At 47.2% G+C, this 22,192-nt stretch overlaps 1 long non-coding RNA gene and 1 pseudogene across 1 annotated transcript; both read right to left on the bottom strand.

The window, feature by feature from the left end:
* Window positions 1-2,935: 2,935 nt before the first annotated feature.
* On the bottom strand, window positions 2,936-14,571 carry LOC124655560 (annotated as a pseudogene).
* Window positions 14,572-14,669: 98 nt separating this feature from the next.
* LOC124657091 lies at window positions 14,670-21,821 on the bottom strand. The gene is made up of 2 exons (XR_006988772.1): window positions 21,657-21,821; window positions 14,670-15,009 (listed from the first exon to the last, which is right to left on the bottom strand). It is a non-coding gene; the product is annotated as an uncharacterized LOC124657091 (long non-coding RNA).
* Between the last annotated feature and the right edge of the window lie 371 nt (window positions 21,822-22,192).

Here is a 22,192-nt window from a genome sequence, read left to right as displayed (position 1 = left end):
TGGCATGTGTACTAATGTGTGATTTATTTGCAGCAATCTGGACATGGGATGCCAAGCCCCCCGCATGCCTAACGAGCTTGCTTGGGGCTCCGATTAAGAAGTTCTGGCCCGGTAGATACACTCCCCTTAGCACGGTCCCCGGTGGCGCGACGAAGCTAGCCACTACTTGGGCGGACTATGAGGATGCCCTCGCCGTAGGCTTCGCGACATGCTCGCTGAGGCTGTGACCACCAAGTTCGGGTAAGGCATATATTTCTCGAGCACCGTTCATAGTTGATGACCCTAATGTGCTAACTCATGACTTTCACAACTGATTTATACATGATTGAAGTGCTTCTATCGTGTGGACCCGGAGCATGACACGCAGGCGCGTCTCACTTTGCGTGGCGCTTGCGAGAGGTTGACACCGCAGCGAGTGGTACAACCAAAAGTTCACCAGCGCTAGTGCCTTCTGGGCTAACAAGGGTAAGAGGGTCAAGAAGGAGTACTATGTTGGTAACCAGCCTACGGAGGAATGGGCAATGACCATTGAGGAGTACATGTCGGTGAGTAAAATGTCAATGAGATTCTATATTGCTGCTATGTTTTCATTGAATTATCTTGAGCTGAGTATTGCGTTTTCAGGTTTGTCCCGAGTGGGCCGAGCAGCATAGGGAGGCATGGGAGGAGCTGATTAGGGCGAGGTGGCTCAGGCAGGACGAGGAGTTTGCAGCCGTGTCGAGGCGTAACATGGAGAACCGAGGCACCGGTGGCACACACTGCGCGGGAAACCGCGACTACACCCGCTTCAAGGGGAAAAAGGTATGTATGTACATGGAACGACCTTCTTTCATTTCCCGTCATGTCTCATTTGTGGTACGTTTAACTTTTCTTTTCGCGATGCAGGTGGCCGAGGCACCACCTGGGGTGGTGCTTCATGATGCCCAGATATATGACATGATGCGGACGAAGCGAAGCCCAATCCCGCATTGCCTCAGCCACGAGTACTACGGCAATGCCAAGGCCGCCAAGGAGGACTATCGCGACATGGTCAAGTCTCGTCACCCCGAGGTGGATGACCCCTTGAGCATTCCGGTCGACGAGGAGTCGTTGGTCCTGTCGGGGCACGGGCGTCCGCATGGCCGTTTCCCTTGGCTGAATAAGGCGGTCAAGCCTACCCACTCCACGAGCTACACGCGCCTCAAGCATACCCTCACCGCCGATAGCCCCCAGCCTCGTCCACGGCCTGCTCGTCCACCCGCCTACGATGTAAGTTTTCCTCATTTTCATCCTCTTTCCGGTTTTCCTTCCTACATGGCTAAGTGTTTACGAGATTCATTGTTTCTGAAATTGTAGCCTGAGTTTGAGGCGGCCTTCGAAGCCTGTAATGAAGCTTATCAGCAGGCCGCTGCGCAGTGGAATAGGCAGAATACGGCCTACATGGCGTATATAGGAGTAAGTCTGAATCTTTCTTCTCGCGCAAGTAGATGACAAGTCTCAGTTTGATGTTTTATTTCTGCAAAGCCTAACTTGTAACCTATCTTGCAGGAAATGATGATCTCTATGTCTACTGGTACACCGCCACCGGCTCGAGTTACCGTGGCGGGGGACATGCCTATCATGCCATCGAGGGCAGCTTTCGCTGCGACTTACTACGGATCCACACCGGAGGTAAGTTCTTTGCCAAACCGGTAGTTACCACTTTTCTTTGCCTCGCAAGTTGCTAACATGTAGGGAACATGTAGGGAACGGGATGGTCCGGGAACTAGGCATCGCCGGGTGGGCGCGAGGTCACACCGGTTCATGAAGGTGGTCGGTCTCCTGGGCGTTCTGCTGGTGCCTCTCCGTCGACTACTCCTGGGACTACTCCCGGTGCCTCTCCGTCGACTTCTCCTAGGCATAGCACCGGTCCTTCTCCAGGTGGTTCTTCTGGAGCTTCTACCGGAGCGCAACCTCGGGCTGCTCGTTTCGCCAACGATGTGGGCGGACACACCCCGCCCGGGTCCTTCCTCCGCTAGTCGGCACCGGGCTTCTTGCTTGCCATCATTTGCTACCTACTACTATGTATTGGATGACATGACACTCTCCTCTTGTATGCTATTACATGCACCATGTATGCTACTATGTGGATTACATGCTATTTATGTGAATTATGGATGATTTTGGATGTATTTGTATGCTACTATGTGGATTTCATGCTATTTATGTGAATTATGGTGAATTTGGATGAATTTGGATGTATTGGACCTGCTGAACTGAATTTAGATGAATTGGAACCCAATTTAAATCGAAAAAACCAAATGGTAGGGCATACGCCGAGGGCTATGCCGTCGGCATAGGCCCCTGGCATGACCATATGGTCGAGCCTATGCCGAGGGGGTTGCCCTCGGCGTATGCCGCCGCACCAGCGCGCGCCACGTGGCCAGCTCGTCGCCAGGAGGAGCTGCGCTATGCCGAGGGGGTTGCCCTCGGCGTAGACGCTCAGCTGGTTGCACCAGCTCGCGCCACGTCGCCGCGCCAGGCCGCGCCACGTCGCCTCTGCCGTCGCAGGGAACCTCCTCTATGCCGAGGGCTATGCCGTCGGCGTATGCTGCCCGCCGTTAACGGCGACGGACCGCCGTTGATGATACGCCGAGGGCGTGTACGCCGAGGGGCTCGCCGGCCGTCGGTGTACGACACATATGCCGAGGGCTACCTCTACGCCGACGGCACACCAGCCTATGCCGAGGGACCTAGACGCCGAGGACAGACGCCGAGGGCTGCCGTCGGCGTAGCCTACGCCGAGGGCCAGGCGTGGCTACGCCGAGGGCAGCCGGCCGTCGGCGTAGTGCTCCGTTCCTGTAGTGTCATGCCGTTTTGCTGTCTAATGTTGGGATTTTGTAACCTCTCTGTTCTTGAAGCCTTTGCAGATATGAGATCTAAACTGAAGCTTCCTTTTGCAATGGAGATCATGATTTTAGCAGGATGGAGGATTTGGATTGTGATTCTCTCCAGAGCTGTCTGGGTGACGAGCAGGAGCTACCGCCTCCTCCGCTGTCTGATCGCTGGCAGCTGGCTCAATCTCATCGGCTGGAGGGATTGCCATCTCGAGTGTCCCTGACCCCTCGCTCGTGTGCGGTGTGCTGTCCGGGCTGCCGGCCACGTCGATCACGCTGTGCTCCTCAAGAGGGGAAGAAGGGTGCAACATGATCTCTTGGATGGGCTGCCGGAATTTGAAGATCAGCTGGACGATGTGCTGCCGGAATTTGAAGATCAGCTGGTCGATGGTCTGCCGGAAGTTGAACATCAGCTGCAAGACGAAGCATGCGAGCGAGATGAGGCCGGTGATGAGGAACAGACCCCGGAAGGTGTATAAGCTGAGGCTTCTGGACCTGAACGGCGAATCGCCATTGTCAGGGTCCCCAAACCACTTGCGCTGGATCCTGGCGATCTCGTTGCTCTCGGTGAGCTTGAGGATCGCCTGCGACAGGTCCGTCACGTACGGTGACCCCTTGGGAAACGCAAAGCCGAAGCCGCCAGTCATGTTGCGCTGGTCGGTCATGGTGAAGTTATCGCTGTAGGTAGTGAGGAACATCTGGAAGTAGGGCGTCTCGTTGACGATGGCGCCAATGCTGCCGTTGAGCAGCGCATCAAGGAAGCTCCGCGCGTTCGGGTACCGCACGATCCTGTCCTGCGGGAATCCCGACTGCTTCAGAGCCTGGCCCGTGAAGGAATTGTTCATGATCCCGACCTTCTCCGTGCCCCGAAGCAGCTCGCCATAGTCGGCAATGGCCAGCTCCACCTGCGGCACCGTGAGCATGGACGTGAGGGTTGCCGTGTAGCTGGACTGCAGGATGAGCACCACGAACACCCACACCACCACCACGATCCTCGACAGGTTGCTCTTGAGGTTCTCCCTGTGGGCGAATACGAGGGTGGAGAAGCCGAAGTAGAGGCTGGTGCCGACTTGGTTGGACAGCGTCAGCTTGCCTTTGGTGCCAGCTTGGTTGGGTGTGAGCTTGCCCTGACTGGACGGCGTGAGCTCCACTTCGGCGCCGAAATCCCCGTTGTGGCTGTGCTCGATGGCCCAGACAACAAAGCTAATAAGGAAGAATAAGGCCCCGCTGACAAGCCAGAGATCGTAGCAGACCGGCTTCAGAAAGAAGAACCACGTGAAGCTGCTGCTCCGTTGGTCGCGCAACGATACAACCATGGCGATGTCTGTCGCCATGTAAGGCAACGTGAAGTCCACATGCTTCGCTCGCTTCTCCGTGATGGTCATGTCTGCCACCGCCGCGTCGAACGTCTGCACAAAATTAAGCAAAGGACAAGGCGGCAAGGTTAGCCACAACGTGTTCGATAGGAATCCTTAGAGGCAGGCATTGTATGAACAGATAAAGGATCCCAAGGCTAGTTCCTCTTTGAATTGTTTCCTTCGTGCCGCGTTTGGGGGACGTCGCTCCCCAGCCGCGTCCCCCAAACAAAATTTGAGATATTTAAAACTTAAAATAAATTCATTCAAACTTGCTATATATTAAATAGATTCGAAAGAAATTCGATGAAATTTAAACTAAACCCTAATCTAGTAGTACTTGCGGCGGCCAGATGCGTCGTAGTATTTGTGGAAGTTGCACATGTTGTCGGTGACAACCTCCTGCTTGACGCGCTCGTCGGGCTCGTCCTTCACCACACCTCTTGGCCAAGTCTCGCCGTCGTCGGTGAGGTCCACGAGCGGCTTCCTGGTGTCGCGGATGGACATGGCGATCGCCTCCTCGAGCTCGCCCCTCCAGGCGTCCTTGTTGTTCAGTGACGCCACGAACGCCGCTCGCAAGCCAGGGCAGTCCTCGGGGTCGTCGCTGCTGGCGATGAGACGCTACTGCCGCTCATACTCCACCAGCAGTGCCGCCTTCCCGGCTACCTAGTCATCCTGCTCCTCCTTCACCTCCGGCTTCGGGATGAGGAGGGCGTCGCCGCCGCGCCTTTGCTGCTGCCGGCTGCCGCTGCCGCCGCGCCTCGGATTGATGGGCGGCGTCACGGACTCCGGCTCCTCCTTCACCATGCGCTTGGGGACGGTGTAGGGCGCGGCACGGTGTGACGAGGATGGCGTCGATCGCGCCGGCCCTAACGAGGAAGAGTTGGAGGAGGACCAGTACGTCCTCCTCGGCTGCCAGCGTGCTGCGGAAGATGGTGGCGGCGATGACGGTGTCTCCAACCTCGAAGCTCCGTTGTGGATGTCGTCGACGACGTTCTCTAGGGTGCGCCCCGGAACTCCCGAGAAGAGGACGCGCCCGTCCTTGTTCCAGCTATTCCACCGGCCGACGAGGCCGGTGGTGCTGTTCATATCGACGTCGTGCTGCGCCAGGAAGTAGGCAACCTACCAGGCGTCGTTGCCGGTGGCCGCCTAGGTTGGATCGGCCCACTCCTCGGCGGTGAGGCGAGACCGTTGGGCCCTGATCGCGTCCCTCCAGCGCTCTGTGCCCGGCGACGGCAGCGGTGGGATGCCTATGCCTTTGACGACCATCCTCCACCCGCCGCTGCTTTGCAGGTGCATGTCTGGCGGGACGGGATATCCCGCGCGGTACAGCGCCACGCCTCCGCCACTGTGAGGCTGCCGCGGCCAAAGCCGTTCGCCGCGGCGATCTTGTGGGAGGATGACGACATTGGCTAGGGAGGAGGAGATTTGGGAGCAGCGAGAGATTGGGATGAGGAAGGAAGCAGGGGGCGCTCTTAATGTACAGCGGCGGCAGGCGAAGTGGCAGCGGGGCGTTGGACGCAATAAACACAAGCGCAGATGGCTACACACGGCCATGCACGACGAGACGCGTCCCTGCGTCGCCTGGGAAATGTGGGACGCCATTAACGTCGCTTGACCAAAGGTAGGCGACGGGGTTTTAGTCTTCCGAGCTGCTGACGCGTCGGGCCCTCATCTCCTGGCCTCGCATTTCGTTGTGTTCGACGTACCCGGAACGTCCCCTGTGTAGCGGGAATGGGCTCGAGGCGCGTATTGGACCGCGCCGGACAAAAAGAGGCTTTGGGGCACGCTGGTGGGAACGTTTTTCGTCTGGCGCGCCTCAAATTCCTTTAGAAAACTCTTTAGGGGAGGCGGCTGGAGATGCTCTGAACTAGGCCTGCATTCCATCCTCTGCTAATTCTGTGGCCGACTTGCGAACAAGGTTTAGTTTGCTTGGAACATCTGGAACCTGAGAAATAGACGTGGATCTTTCAGCATGCCTCATCTTCTCTCCTGCCAGCTTTTGCTATAAAGATCGAGTCCAGTATTCAGGTTGCTTGCCTATCTATCAGGCCGGTGTTATAGTTCTCAACAATGTGCAGCCAACATCTCTCCCTTGTCTTCCTTCGGTTTGACCCTTCTATACTACTCTCAATCTTCATGCAAAGGCATAACACTAGTTGTCCAGACTTAACAAAAAATCCTTCACCTGGTTTAATGTTACCGATAAATGTTCATCTAAAATATCCCCCCTTATCATTCGCAAAAGAAATCTTCCTTCTCAAATACATCGTCTATCTTATCAAAGTCAAAGTTTATAAAAATTGACCAACTTTATGGAGAAAAATATCAAATCAGTATTCCGGTAGTGACTATATCATTAGAACACAAGAAACACATGTTCATATACTATGTATATTTAATATTGTTGGTGGGTTATGATGATATGGTTTTCAATATAGTTGGTCAAACATTATAAACTTTGACTTTGACCAGCATTTTAGTAAGGAGGAAGCATAGTTGAGCTTTCTACAAATGCTGGATATCTCTAGGCTCTATTCATATCAAGTCCATCATAGGCCTCTCACATCTCTATGCATATATGAATGATTGGCCTTAAAACAGCACTCCTACTTTTAATTGCATTGGATGGAATTTGAATATCCAAAGTTGAAAGTCTAGATCCGTCCCTTGGCCCCATCATCATCAACCTTTGTCCTTTCTTTGGCAAACTCAGTCAAATATATGCTCGCCAACGTTTTCGGCGACAATAGCGTTTTTCCATTGCTAAGAGAAATAATAGGAGTAGGATTTTTCTCCGCGACGACAATGTTGGATTCTTTGGGCACATGTTGATTACATGTAAAGACTTTTCTACGGCAAATGGTAGCGGGAGCAACCAATGCAGTGGTCCTTGAAAAGAAACGGCGGGATCAAGTAGGATGATAGTGATATACTAGGTTGTTGCTTGGGACAAGCTACACCTGCTAGTATGTGCCAATGGAAGCGGTATAAGCAATTACACTATAATAGCTACGTACTGCATCTTCCCCACAAACCCCCCCACCCACCCCCCCCCCAAAACCGTGGAATGCTCTACTGGCGTCACCGATGGAGCGTCTTGTTGTTACGTCGTACTGGGCAAGTGGACTAGTGGTAGCTGCCCTGGTCTTATGTCTTGACCGGGAAGTTGAAAAACCCCAGTTCAGCGTTCCAATTCGTATGGATATATACAATGTATCGACAAAGAAAAAAAAATGTAAAATGCCCTTTTGAATCGGCTGACGGAAGGAAAGCGAGTTGGTCGATACTTCCAAACGAAAAAAGGATTAAGGCAAGGCGATCCATTATCACCAATACTATTTAATATAGTGGCTGATATGTTAGCCATAATTATAGAGCGCTCAAAAAAACGATGGCCAAATTGATGGAATAGTGTCGCACCTAGTGGATGGTGGGCTATCTATACTTCAATATGCCGATGATATGATTCTCTTTATGGAGAATGGCCTTGAAAAATGTGAGAAATCTGAAATTAATATTATCAACATTCGAGCAACTATCAGGTCTCAAAATTAATTTTCACAAAAGTGAAGTGTTTTACTGCTTTGAGGCCCAAGACGAGGCTACACTCTATACTGAACTTGTTGGATGTGGGCACGGACAATTTCTGATCAGTTATTTAGGTATTCTGATTCATTATCGGAGGCTCGCAAATGTTGAATGGAAACATGTTGAGGAGAGGCTAGAAAAACGATTGAGTAGTTGGAAAGGAAAACTGCTATCCCCAGGTGGAAGATTGTTGGTTCTCATCAGTTCAGTACTAAGAAATATGGTATTGTATATGATTTCATTCTTACAATTACCCAAAGAGGTCTTTCACCGATTAGATTATTTTCGATCAAGATTCTTTTGGCAAGGAGATAGCGAGAAGAAGAAATATGGACTGACTAGATGGAATGTAGTTTGTCGTCCTAAAGATGATGGAGGACTTTGTATTCATGACCTACAGGTCAAGAACAAAGCCCTGGCTTTTCAATCTTGTTACCAAGATGGAGTGTGGGAAACTTTTATAAGGGGAAAGCGCATTGGCTCATGTGCATTGTCTCAGATTCATTGGAAACCATGTGACTCGCATTTTTTTGGATGGACTAATGGTGACGAAGAAATTATTCTTTCCATATGGTTCGTTCTCTATCAAGGATGGCTTGAAAGTAAGGTTCAGGGAGGATAAATGGCTAGGTGACGCTAAACTACGGGAACAATATCCGGCTCTGTATAATATAGTGTGCCACAAAAGCGATACACTTGCTAAGGTGATGGAAACTTCCCCACCAAATGTGACGTTTAGATGGAAACTTCTACAACATCTGGTTTTGGTCCAGTTGACGCAGGGGATAATGAGTTTCGATGGAATTTGCATGGGAATGGTAAATTCCCAGTGGATTCTATATTTCTATGTACAAAACTTTAATCCAGCCAGATGTGCCGGACGATAAAAAAATTGGAGGATGAAGATTCCGCAAAAAAATTAGCGTGGTATCTTCGTCGACGTGTAATCCTCATTAAAGACAACCTTATGAAACGCAATTGGCATGGAAGTAAAAAATGTTTCTTCTGTCATCCGGACGAAACTATAAAACCCTTATTCTTCCAGTGCAAATTTGCTTGATGTATATGATCCAGTCGTCCAAATAGGTTCTACCTTATACCCGCCATGTAGCATTGCAAATATACTTGGCAATTGGATAAATAGTGTGGGTTGTAAGTTTAAACTACTTATTAGGGTGGGAGTGGTTGCCACTATTTGGTCGATATGTCTATGTAGAAATAACAAGGTTTTTAATAATAAAAATCCAACTCTTATGCAAGTTATCTACCGGTGCACAGCTATTCTCCGTTCATGGTCGTCTCTACAACGTTGATCTTGTTTGTTAGTAAACCTCGAAAGTTGATCCCTTTTGTTTTTCCAAATTACTTATCGAAGGTTGAAACGCATGCTTAGAAAAAACATATTTTATTGACCAACTTTTTTCTGATGATTGGTTGCTGGGAATCTGCTTCCAAGTATTGTCATTCTACTACACTCATCGCATTAAGATTCATTTTAAGAACTTCCATTTATTGTATTTTATTTTTTGAGTCCTTTTTTTGCCTTTTTTACCAAAGGGATTCCTACTATGTTAAAATAAATCAAAACAGCAGATCGGATTCTTAGATTGAGCTCAAGTTTTTCCAGATTACTTATCACATTATGTTTCATCACCAAAATAAGTATGGTGCTGTCATACTCTCCTCTTTATCTCTCACGCACACATGCAAGCATAACGATCATAATAATTATCTTACAATGATGCACGCCTTTTCCCTCTTCTTGAAGATTCCCGTGAATGCATTATAAGAGTTCAGAGCCAACCCAAATTTATAACATCACCAAAATACTTTTCAATTCTTCATTAAATTTGAAGTAATTGTATCGTATAAGTTGTATACGTACCCTAGTACTTCTCAATTCTTTATTAAATTTGAAGTAATTGTATCGTTTAAGTTGTATACGTACCCTACTGACAATTAATTTATGTTTACCATTTCTCTATATCACCGGTGGCTCCTCCTCTCCAATGGATTCCCTTTTCATTTCTCACTCCAACAAGCTCTTTAAATACCTCTCTATAAAGCTCACCAATCTTTAGTTTATTATTTTTATTCATCTAACTATCAAATGTGTTCGAGTCCTCACATCTACCTTAATGAAAAAGCAGGGGTGGAATCCCTCGTTTGGTCTTGTTATTTATTTCATCTAACTATCATATAAGCACAACAATGCCCATGTTTTTGTTGGTTATATTATTAATATATTATTTTTTATTGTAGTAAGAATATATTATTTGATCTTCTCTTTTATATATAGTTCTAAATTTTAATAATTTTATTTGTTCTAAATTGTATATCTGTCCTCCATATCCTATCCTCTTGTCGGTTGCCTATCTTCCTATCCATTTTCTGTAGGGCGGTGTGGTAATCTCTTTCTCTCATGTGGTCCAGTAGCATAGGTGGTGGTGTTTGCTAACACTCCCACCCTCTAGTAGCATTAGCCGATTATCTTAGCCAATATCTTTTCTTTCCATCCATCCCCCCCCCCCACCCCCCCACCCGACAGTAGTAGTAGCAGCAGATGTTTCATGTCTTCTTCCATTGATCTAGGGTTTCGGGATCTCAGATGGCAACAACACCAACAAGAAAAGTTTTCAAGCTTGGGTAAGGGAAGGTGACGCGTGAGGTTTTGTGGAAGATGTCAAGCCTCTTCCAGGTCAATAGAAAAGCCGAGTGACCAAGAGGATTTGATCGAAAGTTTTGTCTGTGCATGTTTTTGGAGCAGTAAATTTTCCCAAAATTAGAAGGCTGATGCCAATCCATTTTAACTAGATTAATGTTGACATGTTTTGAGATTTTTCTTCTGTAACTTCTACATAGTTTTCACTTATTTAACAGATTATGACTACTTAACTACTAGATTAAAATAAACTTGTTGTCGTATTCCCAAACAGCATGTTGCACCAATACAAGACTTTCATGGTGCTACTTTTGTGTCATAATATCACTTTTTAGTTGTTGGTAACACATGGGTATATATTCAATAGATCTACATAACACTGCAATGCAATATATATGTAAACATTCCCCGCAAAAAAATGTAAATATTTATATGCTAATTTTATACTATTATTGCAGTAGTGTTTCATTGTCAATATGACAGACATGGTACTATAATCTGGCAACAGATGGGGAAGGTTTTTTTTTTAAACAGAACAAGATTGTATCTAGTTTTGAAGCGATCACTGTGAGAACTAAAATAGGTCGCTAAATGGTTGCGCTTTACAAGCGTCGTGCGGGAGAGCTGCCTAGCCTTCATTGTACGCGATTTTGCGGCAATGAAATGTGTAGCCAACATTGCGCGTGAGCTCACCCAATTTCTCACACAAATGTCTCAATGGAAGGCTAGTCTCACATGTGAGTGTGAAGATAAAAAAGTATGGGTATTGTATTTTTGGTATGTTACAAAAATTGAAATATTTTTGGCTACCCAAACCTTATCTATGCATGAGGTGTCGCGCAAAGTTAATTCTCGATCGATTAGGAATTTAATTGACACTCATTCAAATGACATCATCTACTTTCATGTGAAATTTCCCTTCATCAAGGTGATGCACTGTCCCCTGCATCTTCCGTATCATTGTTGATGTCCTTAATTGCTTCGTCGGTCGTGCTTGGGAGACTGGTCACCTGTCGCATCCCCTAGAAAACAACCTCCCATGCTTGGTCCTGCAGTATGATGACAATATTCTCATGCTCTGTCGTGCGTATGTTGACTCTGTTAGTGATATCAATCAAGTGTTCAAAGATTTTGGCGCTGCCACTAGCCTTGCTATAAATTTCCACAAGTCAAGCTTCATCGTCCCCATGCATGTCTCTGGAAACTAGGCTGCTGATACGAGCACAATCATTGGTTGTCACTCATGTCTCCTCCTTTCCCCAACCCTACCTCGCCCTCCCGCTCCTCTCTATACATTCGGCAACGGTGCCTTTGCACCCCTTATATCTAGCTTTGAGAAACTTTTCTCCGGTTGGAAAGCCTTCTACTCACTTGATCACTTCGGGAGGACGACGACTGGTTATTTGTAAGGCCGTCCTCAAGAATCTCCCTACCTACATCGTGTGTCCTTGCTTTGTTCTCTGTGGTGTGGTTGAGGGTACAGATAAAATAGGTCATGCTTTTCTGTGGACTAGAAAAGATTCTTGTTCTTGTGTTGGATATCTATCTAATCTCTTGGCAAAAAGTTTTATTAACTAAGCAAAAAGGTGGCTTCAGGTTTTGTGAGCTACACCAACAAAGTCTATGCCTTAAACTTCGTAGAGAAGATGCACTTGCCATAACGGCTCCAGTGGAAGGACTGGTTTTGGCACCACTACTCCAAGGATCTTGGTGATGTCATGGCTTCTTCATCATTTTTTGCGAAGATTTTCAATCAGGCCTTGCGGTCTACAGATCTATCACCAGGGTCCATCTCAGTGATTTCCGCTTCACACGTTTTGGCATGATAACTGGGTTGGTCTTGGTGTCCTCCGCTTCAGGTTTCAGGCGTTGTTCACTCACTTCACCAGGCCTAATGCGACTATCGCCCATATCGTCGCTGAGGGAGTTATACCTTTGTCCGCGCTTTACTTCCACTCCTACGACAGAGTTGCTAGAGATTTAAAACATCTATATGTCTGAACTCCGAGATGTCTGTGACAATAGGTCCCTGGCCTAGGGCTCAGATCTTGTCTTCAGTTCAAGGGCGGCATACAAAATAATGGCTCTGAGGCGAGTGATGGACACTTATACCTGCATTTCCTGGAGTTCCCCTCACCCTTTGAAGATTAAGATCTTCTCGTAGCTAATGTACATCGACATGCTAAGTACACGGGCCAATCTCTTCTTCAAAAATTGTGCTCCTTGAGCCTTGTGTTAACTGGTCTCTTGACGAAACTAGGTGACACCCGCTCTTCGTGTGTTCAAGAGTTGTTGCTCTTTGGGCTCGCATCAGTATGCCTATTACTCTAGGTGAAATTGACATCTGGTGCATACCCTCGTGGGTCGCTCTTGCTCCCATTGTCTAGCACGATGGTGTTATGGTTGTGCTATGGAATCTTTGGAAGTCTAGGAATGATGACGTCGTCAACTCTATCAAATGCTCCCCATATGTTTTCATAAGAAGATGTTGCACCGATCTTGTTGTCTGGATGTATAAATTCAAGAATAAGGAGAGAGAAGTTGTTCTGTCCCTTGGGGCTTTTCTGCCTCCTTTTACCCCTTCACACAAAGACCATTTTCCTTCAGTTTGAAATGGGCTAAGCTAGCCCCTCCCCCGTGTACTCTCAAAAAAGTGTAATTTATGTTTAACTGAAAATTTTATCGCAATAAGTAGGTGCATAAATCATGATGCAAAACCGAACGGCCTTGTAGTCGATTGAGCTAACTTAATTCTCGACTGACCTAGAAGTAGGAAAATGGATATTTGATTTGGTTAGTTAAAATATGGTTACACTGTATTGGAGATGATCCTAAGAGATCATTCAAAAATTATTCGTACTACCTCCATTTAATTTCGTTATAAATTGAGGCTTATAAATTTTTGCCAAAAGTCAAATAACGTAAATGTTGATCATGTTTATAGCATAAACTTTCAACAACTATGATACTGTATAGCTAATATGGCATGCAAATACATTTCATCGTAGTATCTAATGAGAATTATTTGTAATTGTATCGGTTTATAATTTTTTTTATAAAACTTGTCAAACTTTGTAGTATTTGACTTTGGAGATTTTTTTTTTGGAGAAGTACTTATCTAGTTCTTCGAACATGCAATGACTAGATACATTTTGCAGAAAGCAATAACATAAAGCAGGTGAATTAACTTACCCCATTTTGAACCGCGTGGACTAGCGTGTCGTAGGGCTGAGACTTGGCCTTGACGTACTCGAACGGCAGCGCGTAGGGCAGCAGCCTCGAACACGTCGATGACGAACCCGCCGGCCGTCGTCTGGTTGGTGACGGGGTCCACGTCAAGGTGCACGATCGCACGGTAGCTCGCCGAGACATACCCCGGCACTGCCACCCGCAGCTTTCTCGCGCTCGTTGGCTGCACCCATCCACTTGGCTGCACCGCCGACTCTCCGGGCCAGATCACCGGCGAGAGCTCGCCGCCCGGGATGTCGGAACGGCGGCTGATGTGCCGGCTAAGCCCGAACCGTGGTGACCAGAACCCGATGCCTCTCTCCTTTCCGCCTTCTATGATGTTTAACACGCGGTAGGCCGGTGCTACAAGCTCGCCGTCGACGAGCTCGAACCTGCCGCCGAGACCCTCGAATTTGTTGTCGCTGAGAGCTCGGAGGAAGCTTTTGCCTGATCTAGACTTGCCGAGCCCCGAGATGTCATTGTCGCCGTCCGTGCCTCCTACCAACCCGGGTGGCGACGATAAGTCGGCGCCGCTGAGTCGCTCTGCCGCCGAGGCCACGGCCCAGGCGGCGTCGTAGGCCCAGACGGCGTAGCAGCCTATAATGGCGTGCGAGAGCTCGCCGTCCGGGTGGTCGCGCATGTACCGGTGTGCCCACCGCTTCTTGACGTCCCGCAGCCGTGGCGTGGTAGGCACGTACGGCGCAAGCCCGATGACACCCTGAGGCGGCTGGACGGAGCCGAGGAGGCCTGTGAGCCCATCGGTGATGACCCACACGTAGCCTTCCCCTATCATGCCGGCCTTGACGGCGGCGGCGAACACACGGCGCGCGAGCTGGTGGCGCGTGTGAAGCACGAACACGCAGGTCTGCTCGGACTCCAACTATATTCAGATTACGAATCTTTTTGTCCATCGTTTCTCACACCAAGACATAACTACTCCAAACACCAACCCATTTATGGTATATACTGTTTCGGGGATTAAAAGTCAGATAGCCATATGAATTAGTAATAAATAAATCAATCTAATGGGAACTACACTGTAATAGTCCATTGCTACTGTATGATATAACAACACCTTGAATCGGGCTACAAAAACAGAGGAAGGGCATCAATTTTTGCATAGAAGGAAGTAGTGACCTTTGCTCAGTCTCAAATTTAACAAACACCAAGATCCAGTCACGTACTTCATCAAAACTCTCTGTATAAAAACCATTGATGTACCATTGATGGACACATGCACGCAAGCAACCACCAAGTCGATCCGGCAGGAAGTTGTTCCTTCGTGTTTCCTCGATACCGGCCGCATCCCTTCAAATACCTATCCAACACCATCAACACAAGTAGTAATATTGATCAACTGATGTGTAAATGTTCCATCTGACACAGCAAACTAATTACATAGGTACGGGAGGGGGAACATTTGGCACGGATTATGCACATCCACTCCTACAGATCCAAAGGAAGAGAGACCAACGTGCTAGGGAGCTTAAGATTGGTTCTTTTGCAAATTGATTTAGTTTCATGTTCTGTTCAAAGTGCAATAAGAGCGATCAGTTGGGAGGAAGGGGAACTTGAATATTTTACTTTGGTTACAGTTTTATGTTCTTTTTGTGAAACAGTAACCATGCCTCCCAATGAATTTGATAGTAACCATGCCTCCCAAGTCCCATCGAATTTGATAGAAATTTTATCTAACAGATAGTGTTTGACCTTGCCTCCCAACCAATTTTTACAGTAACCATACCTCCCAATCGAAATATCTATTATGCATGAAACTTTATGAAAGTTAAATCAGACAAGGACATGAGACACATGGGTAAAAACACTCTTTTGTACCTAAAAGAACTCGAGGGCTATTGATGTCAAATCATATTACAATGCAAGGGGAGTGCTTCAAATAAATAATAATTTCTGTTAAAAGAATATAAATGTGTCATGAGTAACCAAAATTAAATGGATTGGACATGCTTCAAATAATATCTATGACCATCCATCAGATACTCGGATTATCAACCTCTGTTGATAACAACACTATATGGAGCATATAGTCCTACAAGAAGGATTGTATTTTCAACGGAGTGTCGCCTTACCTATACAGATGCAGAAGAACTTTTAAAGAGCTAGAATAAAAAAATACAAAGTTATCAGCCGCCATGATCTGCCTTAGGCTCTTAATAATCAGTCCCGTTTGCAGCTTGTGTTTTTAGCTTTTTATACTTTGTACAGTGTGAAGAGCATTTAAAGAAGAATTTCATGTGGCCAGAGGTTTGCTTGGGATTAATAATAATTTCCTCTCCCTTTATGTGCCTCTGTTACTCTTAATAATAATTTCCTCATATGGATATTTACTCGACCAGTGTTGATACTGTTATCAACTGTTAGGGTTTGGGTTGGAACGACGTAGCCCGTTAGGGGCGTCGACTGCGTGTTATATAGATGGAAGAGCCCCATCGTGGCATTGTACAAGGATACCGTATTGGAGTACTACTCCATATACGTGTATACGGAAAACAGAAAACAACCTGAATACAAACTATGTTTAACAGCCCCCCTTACAACCTTGTGAAAGGTTGAGATTACGTCTAAATTCATGAAGCTCTTTCACAGGCAATGCCTTTGTAAATCCATCAGCCACTTGATCCTTGCTAGATATAAATTTGATATCAAGACGTCTCCCTGCAACTCTTTCTCGAACAAAGTGATAATCTATCTCTATGTGTTTGGTTCTAGCATGAAACACAGGATTGGCTGACAGAAAAGTAGCTCCCAAATTATCACACCACAAACATGGTCGTATTCGCAGAATAACTCCAAGCTCAGAAAGTAAAGATTCAACCCATATCAACTCAGTTGTAGCATTGGCTAAAGCTTTGTATTCAGCTTCTGTACTTGACCTTGACACTGTGGCCTGTTTTCTAGCACTCCAAGAGATTAAATTTGGTCCAAAAAATATAGCAAACCCTCCTGTGGACCTTCTATCATCAAGATCACCAGCCCAATCCGCATCTGAGAAAGCACTTAACAAAGTGGAAGAAGACTTCTGAAAAGTAAGACCAACTTTTAAGGTACCTTGAACATATCTCAATATTCTCTTTGCAGCTGTACAATGAGCAGTTGTTGGAGCATGAAGATAGTGACAAACTTTGTTAACTTAATAAGCAATATCTGGTCTAGTTAAAGTAAGATACTGTAATGCACCAACAATGCTTCTGTACTGAGTAACATCATTAGAGCCAAGAGGAGAACCAATTGTCAGAGAGAGTTTTTCAGTAGAGGACAAGGGAGTAGGCGAAGTAGTGCAATCCTTCATACCAACTTTTTCAAGTAGTTCAGTGGCATATTTTTCCTGTGTAAGCAGAAGTCCATGAGCATCTCTCTTTACCTCAATTCCCAAGAAGAAGTGTAAATCTCCCAAATCTTTAAGAGCAAAATCTGCATTTAGATCTTGTAGAAGAGCAGTAATTGCCTTGCTAGATGAACTGGTGACTATGATATCATCAACATAAATAAGAACATATATCATGATGCCGGTCTTATTATATAAGAACAATGATGTGTCAGCTCGAGAAGGAAAGAAACCAAGAGCTTGCAGTTTTGCACTTAACCTTGAGTACCATGCACGAGGGGCTTGCTTTAGACCATACAGAGCTTTATCAAGTTTGCACACAAAATGAGGAACTTGAGCATCTTCAAAACCTGGTGGTTGTCTCATATAAACCTCCTCTTCCAGAACACCATGTAAAAACGCGTTCTTGACATCAAGCTGCCGTAAACTCCAACCCCTGGACACAGCAACTGCCAGAACAAGCCTGATAGTAGCTGCCTTGACCACAGGACTGAAGGTGTCCTCATAATCTATACCATATCTCTGTTTAAACCCCTTTGCAACTAGCCTTGCCTTGTACCTATCAATGGTGCCATCTGCATTTTTCTTGATACGGTACACCCACTTGCAGTCAATGATATTTTTGGTATGATGTGATGGAACAAGATGCCAAGTTTTATTTTGCATGAGAGCATTATATTCCTCCTTCATAGCATCACACCAATGCACATCTTTGGAAGCCTCCGAAAAAGTGTGAGGTTCTCCTAAACAAGCCATATCGTATAGTGCCATCTGTATACTTTTTCGGTTGACGAATACCTCTTTGCAATCTAGTGACATGTACTGGCGGAGCTGGCGGAGGTGGCGGTGTAGACTGAGCAGTCTACATATCTGAGGAAGAAACGGCAGCATCCACTGAATCATCATGAGCAGCGCCCTCCACCAAATTTTCAGCAGCACCTGAATCTGCACGAGAATCATCTAAAGCTGCAGAGGAATCAGGAACATCAGTGTCAGGGTCAGGAATATCAGCGTCAGATGCTGGGTTGTTGTCTCCCTCGGAATCCGTACGCGCAGCACTGGGCGAACCAGGACGTGGCGGGGTCCGCGCAGACTGGTCCATGGAGCCGGCAACATGGCGACCACGTACAGGCGAAACAGACCGTGGCGGGGTCAGTGCCAGGGAGCGGGAGACGTGGCGGCATGGAGACCACGAACGAGTCCGCGCATGTGAACGCGACCGCGCCTGGGAGGGTTCCGTCGCCGAGGCTGCAGCAGAGGAAGGTGGCGTCTGATCCGAGGACCTGGTCGGCGAAGCAACCTCGGGATCAGCAGGCCGATCAGGTGAAAACTGTTCTGGACGCTGAGAGCTTATGGGTACATCATTTCGACTCAAATTTTCTTCTGTAGCTTGCTGTTGCGTCGTAGAATCCACTGCAGCCCTGTCAACATCAGTGGTAACAACAGGAATGATAGGCAAAGACATAAAGGTATCAACGTTTGCATCCCCATGAGACAAAGAAGTGGAAGATGAATCAGTGGGAAGAAGCAAAATTTCACGACGAAGGCGGGAGCCAGCATTTGGGTTTAGATCAGCAAAAGGAAAAACATTCTCATCAAAAACAACATCTCTAGAGACATATACACGACCTGTGGAAGGATCTAAACACTTGACCCCCTTGTGTCGAGGGCTATACCCAAGAAAAACACACCGAGTAGAACGAAAAGCAAGCTTGTGATTATTATAGGGACGAAGGTTGGGCCAACAAGCACAACCAAAGACTCTCAAGGCCTCATAGTTTGGAGGAGTATGAAGGAGACGCTCCACAGGTGTATCATGATCAATGACTTTACTTGGTAGAAGATTGATGAGAAAAGTGGCTGTTAGGAAGGCTTCATCCCAAAATTTCAAGGGCATAGAGGCATTGGCAAGAAGAGCAAGACCAACTTCAACTATGTGGCGATGATTGCGTTCAGCAGACCCATTTTGTTGGTGTGCATGTGGACATGAGACATGATGGATAATGCCAATCTTTTGAAAGAAACTGTTGAGTTTTTGATATTCACCACCCCAATCAGTTTGTACAGTAACTATTTTTCTATCAAATTTACGCTCAACTAATTGTTGGAAATTTTGAAAAACCTGAAACACATCAGATTTCTTCTTAAGCAAATAGATCCAAGTAAATTTACTGAAATCATCAATAAAGCTCACATAATATGAATGTTTTCCAACATAGACAGGTGCTGGACCCCATACATCTGAAAAAACTTGCTCCAATGGAACAGTGGATACACTAGTAGAGACAGGGTATGGTAACTGATGACTCTTAGCTAGTTGACAAGAATCACAAATGTATGGGTTTATTTCTGGCGAAAAAGAAATCTTATACTTCCTAAGAATTTGCTGAACCACAAACGAAGATGGATGTCCTAAGCGGCGATGCCAAGTAGATGAAGATGGCTTTATTGTAATAAAAGCTTGCTTGGAAGACCCAGTGGAGAATGGCACCAATGGGTAGAGACCTCCATAGCATGGACCCTTAAACAGAATGCTCCCGGTTGCTCCCGGTGGCTTGATCCTTGATCAAAAAGAAAAAAGGATGAAACTCAATGAAAACATTATTATCAAGAGTAAGTCGATGAACAGATATAAGATTTTTGGAGGCACTTGGGACATGAAGAACGTTTTTGAGGTGTAGAGAACTATGGGGAATACGTAACATTGAATTACCAATATGACTTATTTGCATACCATTTCCGTTTGCAGTGTGGACATGATCACCACCAGTGTACTTCTCCTGAGTAGTCAGCTTGCTCAATTCACTTGTAATATGGTTTGTAGCTCCAGTATCAGAATACCAATTTGTGTCCACTCCATATGATGCCAAATTGGCATCCTTGTCACCTTGATGTCCCTCATCACGACGAGTGCCACCATCACGTCTGTCACGCTGGAACCTCCACCAACGGGCACTAGCAGGATGCCCATGTTTTGTGCAGATTTGACAATCCACATTGACATAGGGAGTGGGAACCCGATCACGACGGCATCCATCATCATGAGGACCATCTCTAGGACCATCATCACGGCGCCTGCGATCATCATAGCCAGAACGCCTGTCATCAAATCTGGGGCGTCTATCCTCACGCCTGTCATCAGTTCTGGGACGCCTGTCATCACGCCGCTAACGGCTGTCATCACGCCGGTCACGGTAGTCGTCAGGGCGGCGGTAGTCGTCAGGGCGGCGATCATCTTGGCGAGAGCCATATGTGGGAGGTGTACGGCGTGCCAAGTTGGCAGAAGAGGTAAAATCATCTTCAGTAGCATCACCTAGCTTATTCATCTGATCAAAGGACTGCAATTGGCTCAACAGGTCAGTTAAGGTGGTGGAGGGATTTGCACGGACAGCAGTCTTCAGATTATTGTAGGTACCATCAAGTCCATGTAAGAGCGACCAAATCAACTCATCATCATCTAACGGCTTTCCGGCGGCAGCAAGCTCCGAGGCAAGTATCTTGATCTTGGCAAAGTATTTCTCAGCAGACATAGTACCTTTCTTGATATCATTGAGAGCAGAACGCAGCTGTTGAGCCCTGGCCTTTGACTGCGTCGTAGTCAGGGAATTGATGGTCTTCCACACCGCAGCAGATGTTTCAAGTCCAAGCACATGAGAGAGCATGTCCGGAGATAGACAATTCAGGAGGAACCGCAGGACTTGTTGATCCCTGGCTATCCATGTATCATATGCAGGATTATCAACCTGCTCACTCTTGCCATCAGCAGTTACCTCAATAGTTTCTGGCGGTGCTGGTTCTTTTCCTTCGACGAGATTCAGGGCACGAGCACCCCGAAGGGCGGGAACAACCAGGGCTTTCCACACCAAGGTGTTTTCTCGAGTCAGCAGCTGGGCCGGGGGTGAGCCAGGAGCAGCAGCCATCGACGAGATCGTAGCGGAGGATGATGCCATCGACAAGGAACACAGAGATCTGCAGCGAAGATCGACGGCAGGGGATGTTGTCTAGGTTTTTGTTTTGGCTTCTGTAAGGGTTTTGTTGGCGGTGGCAGCAGTTGACGTGCAGCGGCGGCGATCTATTTGGTTGTCTGGTTGTTTGGAGAGCGGCAGCAGGAATTCCTACGGCGGCGTTTGTCAGCGGCAGCAGTCGGTCTGCAACTCGCGGATTTTGGATGGCGGCGGCAGCTCTGTGCGGCAGCTGCGGTGATTTCTTTTTCGGCAGCGATGTCACGGAGAGGATGGCTCTGATACCATATCAACTGTTAGGGTTTAGGTTGGAACGATGTAGCCCGTTAGGGGCGTCGGCTGCGTGTTATATAGATGGAAGAGCCCCATCATGGCATTGTACAAGGATACCGTATTGGAGTACTACTCCATATACGTGTAACAGAAAACAGAAAACAACCTGAATACAAACTATGTTTAACAACTGTAAATCTGCTGAAGATAGAGACAATGAAGTTCGGTTCAGAATTCTACAAAACTATAATAAACAACAAATTTAATTTGAACAATGGACGTGGTCAGGCACTCAGGCCGTTCGGAAACAGGGTGAACCATGCCGCAGGCAACCAAATTATCAGGTTGGCGGGGAATTAGGAGGAAGGAGGGAATGGAGTTTACATGGAAGAATACTTGCCTCCCTCATCGCCGATTGCCGCTCACGTGCCCTAGCGCCGCCGCAACAAGGTAGAAGCAGGCGTCTTGATCTGCGATGGGATATGTGAACGGCCGCGGCGATCTGGGCGCGACCGGCGGTGGCGGTGTGGGTCTGTGTCCGACATGAGTGGGACAGGAGGTGGTTGGGCAGCGCTGGAGCACGGGCGACATGAGTGGGATGGAGGTCGGAGGGGGCAGCGCTGGAGCACGGGCGTTCGACGCCGTCAGCGGTAAGGCAAAGCGGCGGCCTCGTGAGATGCGGGAGAGAGAGGATAAGGAGTTCAAGGGCTGCGTGGATCTGCTAGGCTTGGCCCATTTGGGATTTGCTGGGGCAAGAGCGATGCACGACGAAGGACGTCGACGGAACACAGGAGAGGGTTGACGACGGAACCGGTTTGTCTTTTTTAAGTAGTAGAGACTAGCCCGGTGGCCCGCCCTCGGAAGTGGTATTTTGGATACGAAAATGCTAGACTTATGGAAATTTATTACGGAGATCTTCT

This window comes from Lolium rigidum, chromosome 5 (genome assembly GCF_022539505.1).
Source record: "Lolium rigidum isolate FL_2022 chromosome 5, APGP_CSIRO_Lrig_0.1, whole genome shotgun sequence".
In the NCBI taxonomy this organism is placed as follows: Eukaryota; Viridiplantae; Streptophyta; class Magnoliopsida; order Poales; family Poaceae; genus Lolium; species Lolium rigidum.
This window is presented reverse-complemented; position numbering and strand designations above follow the sequence as displayed.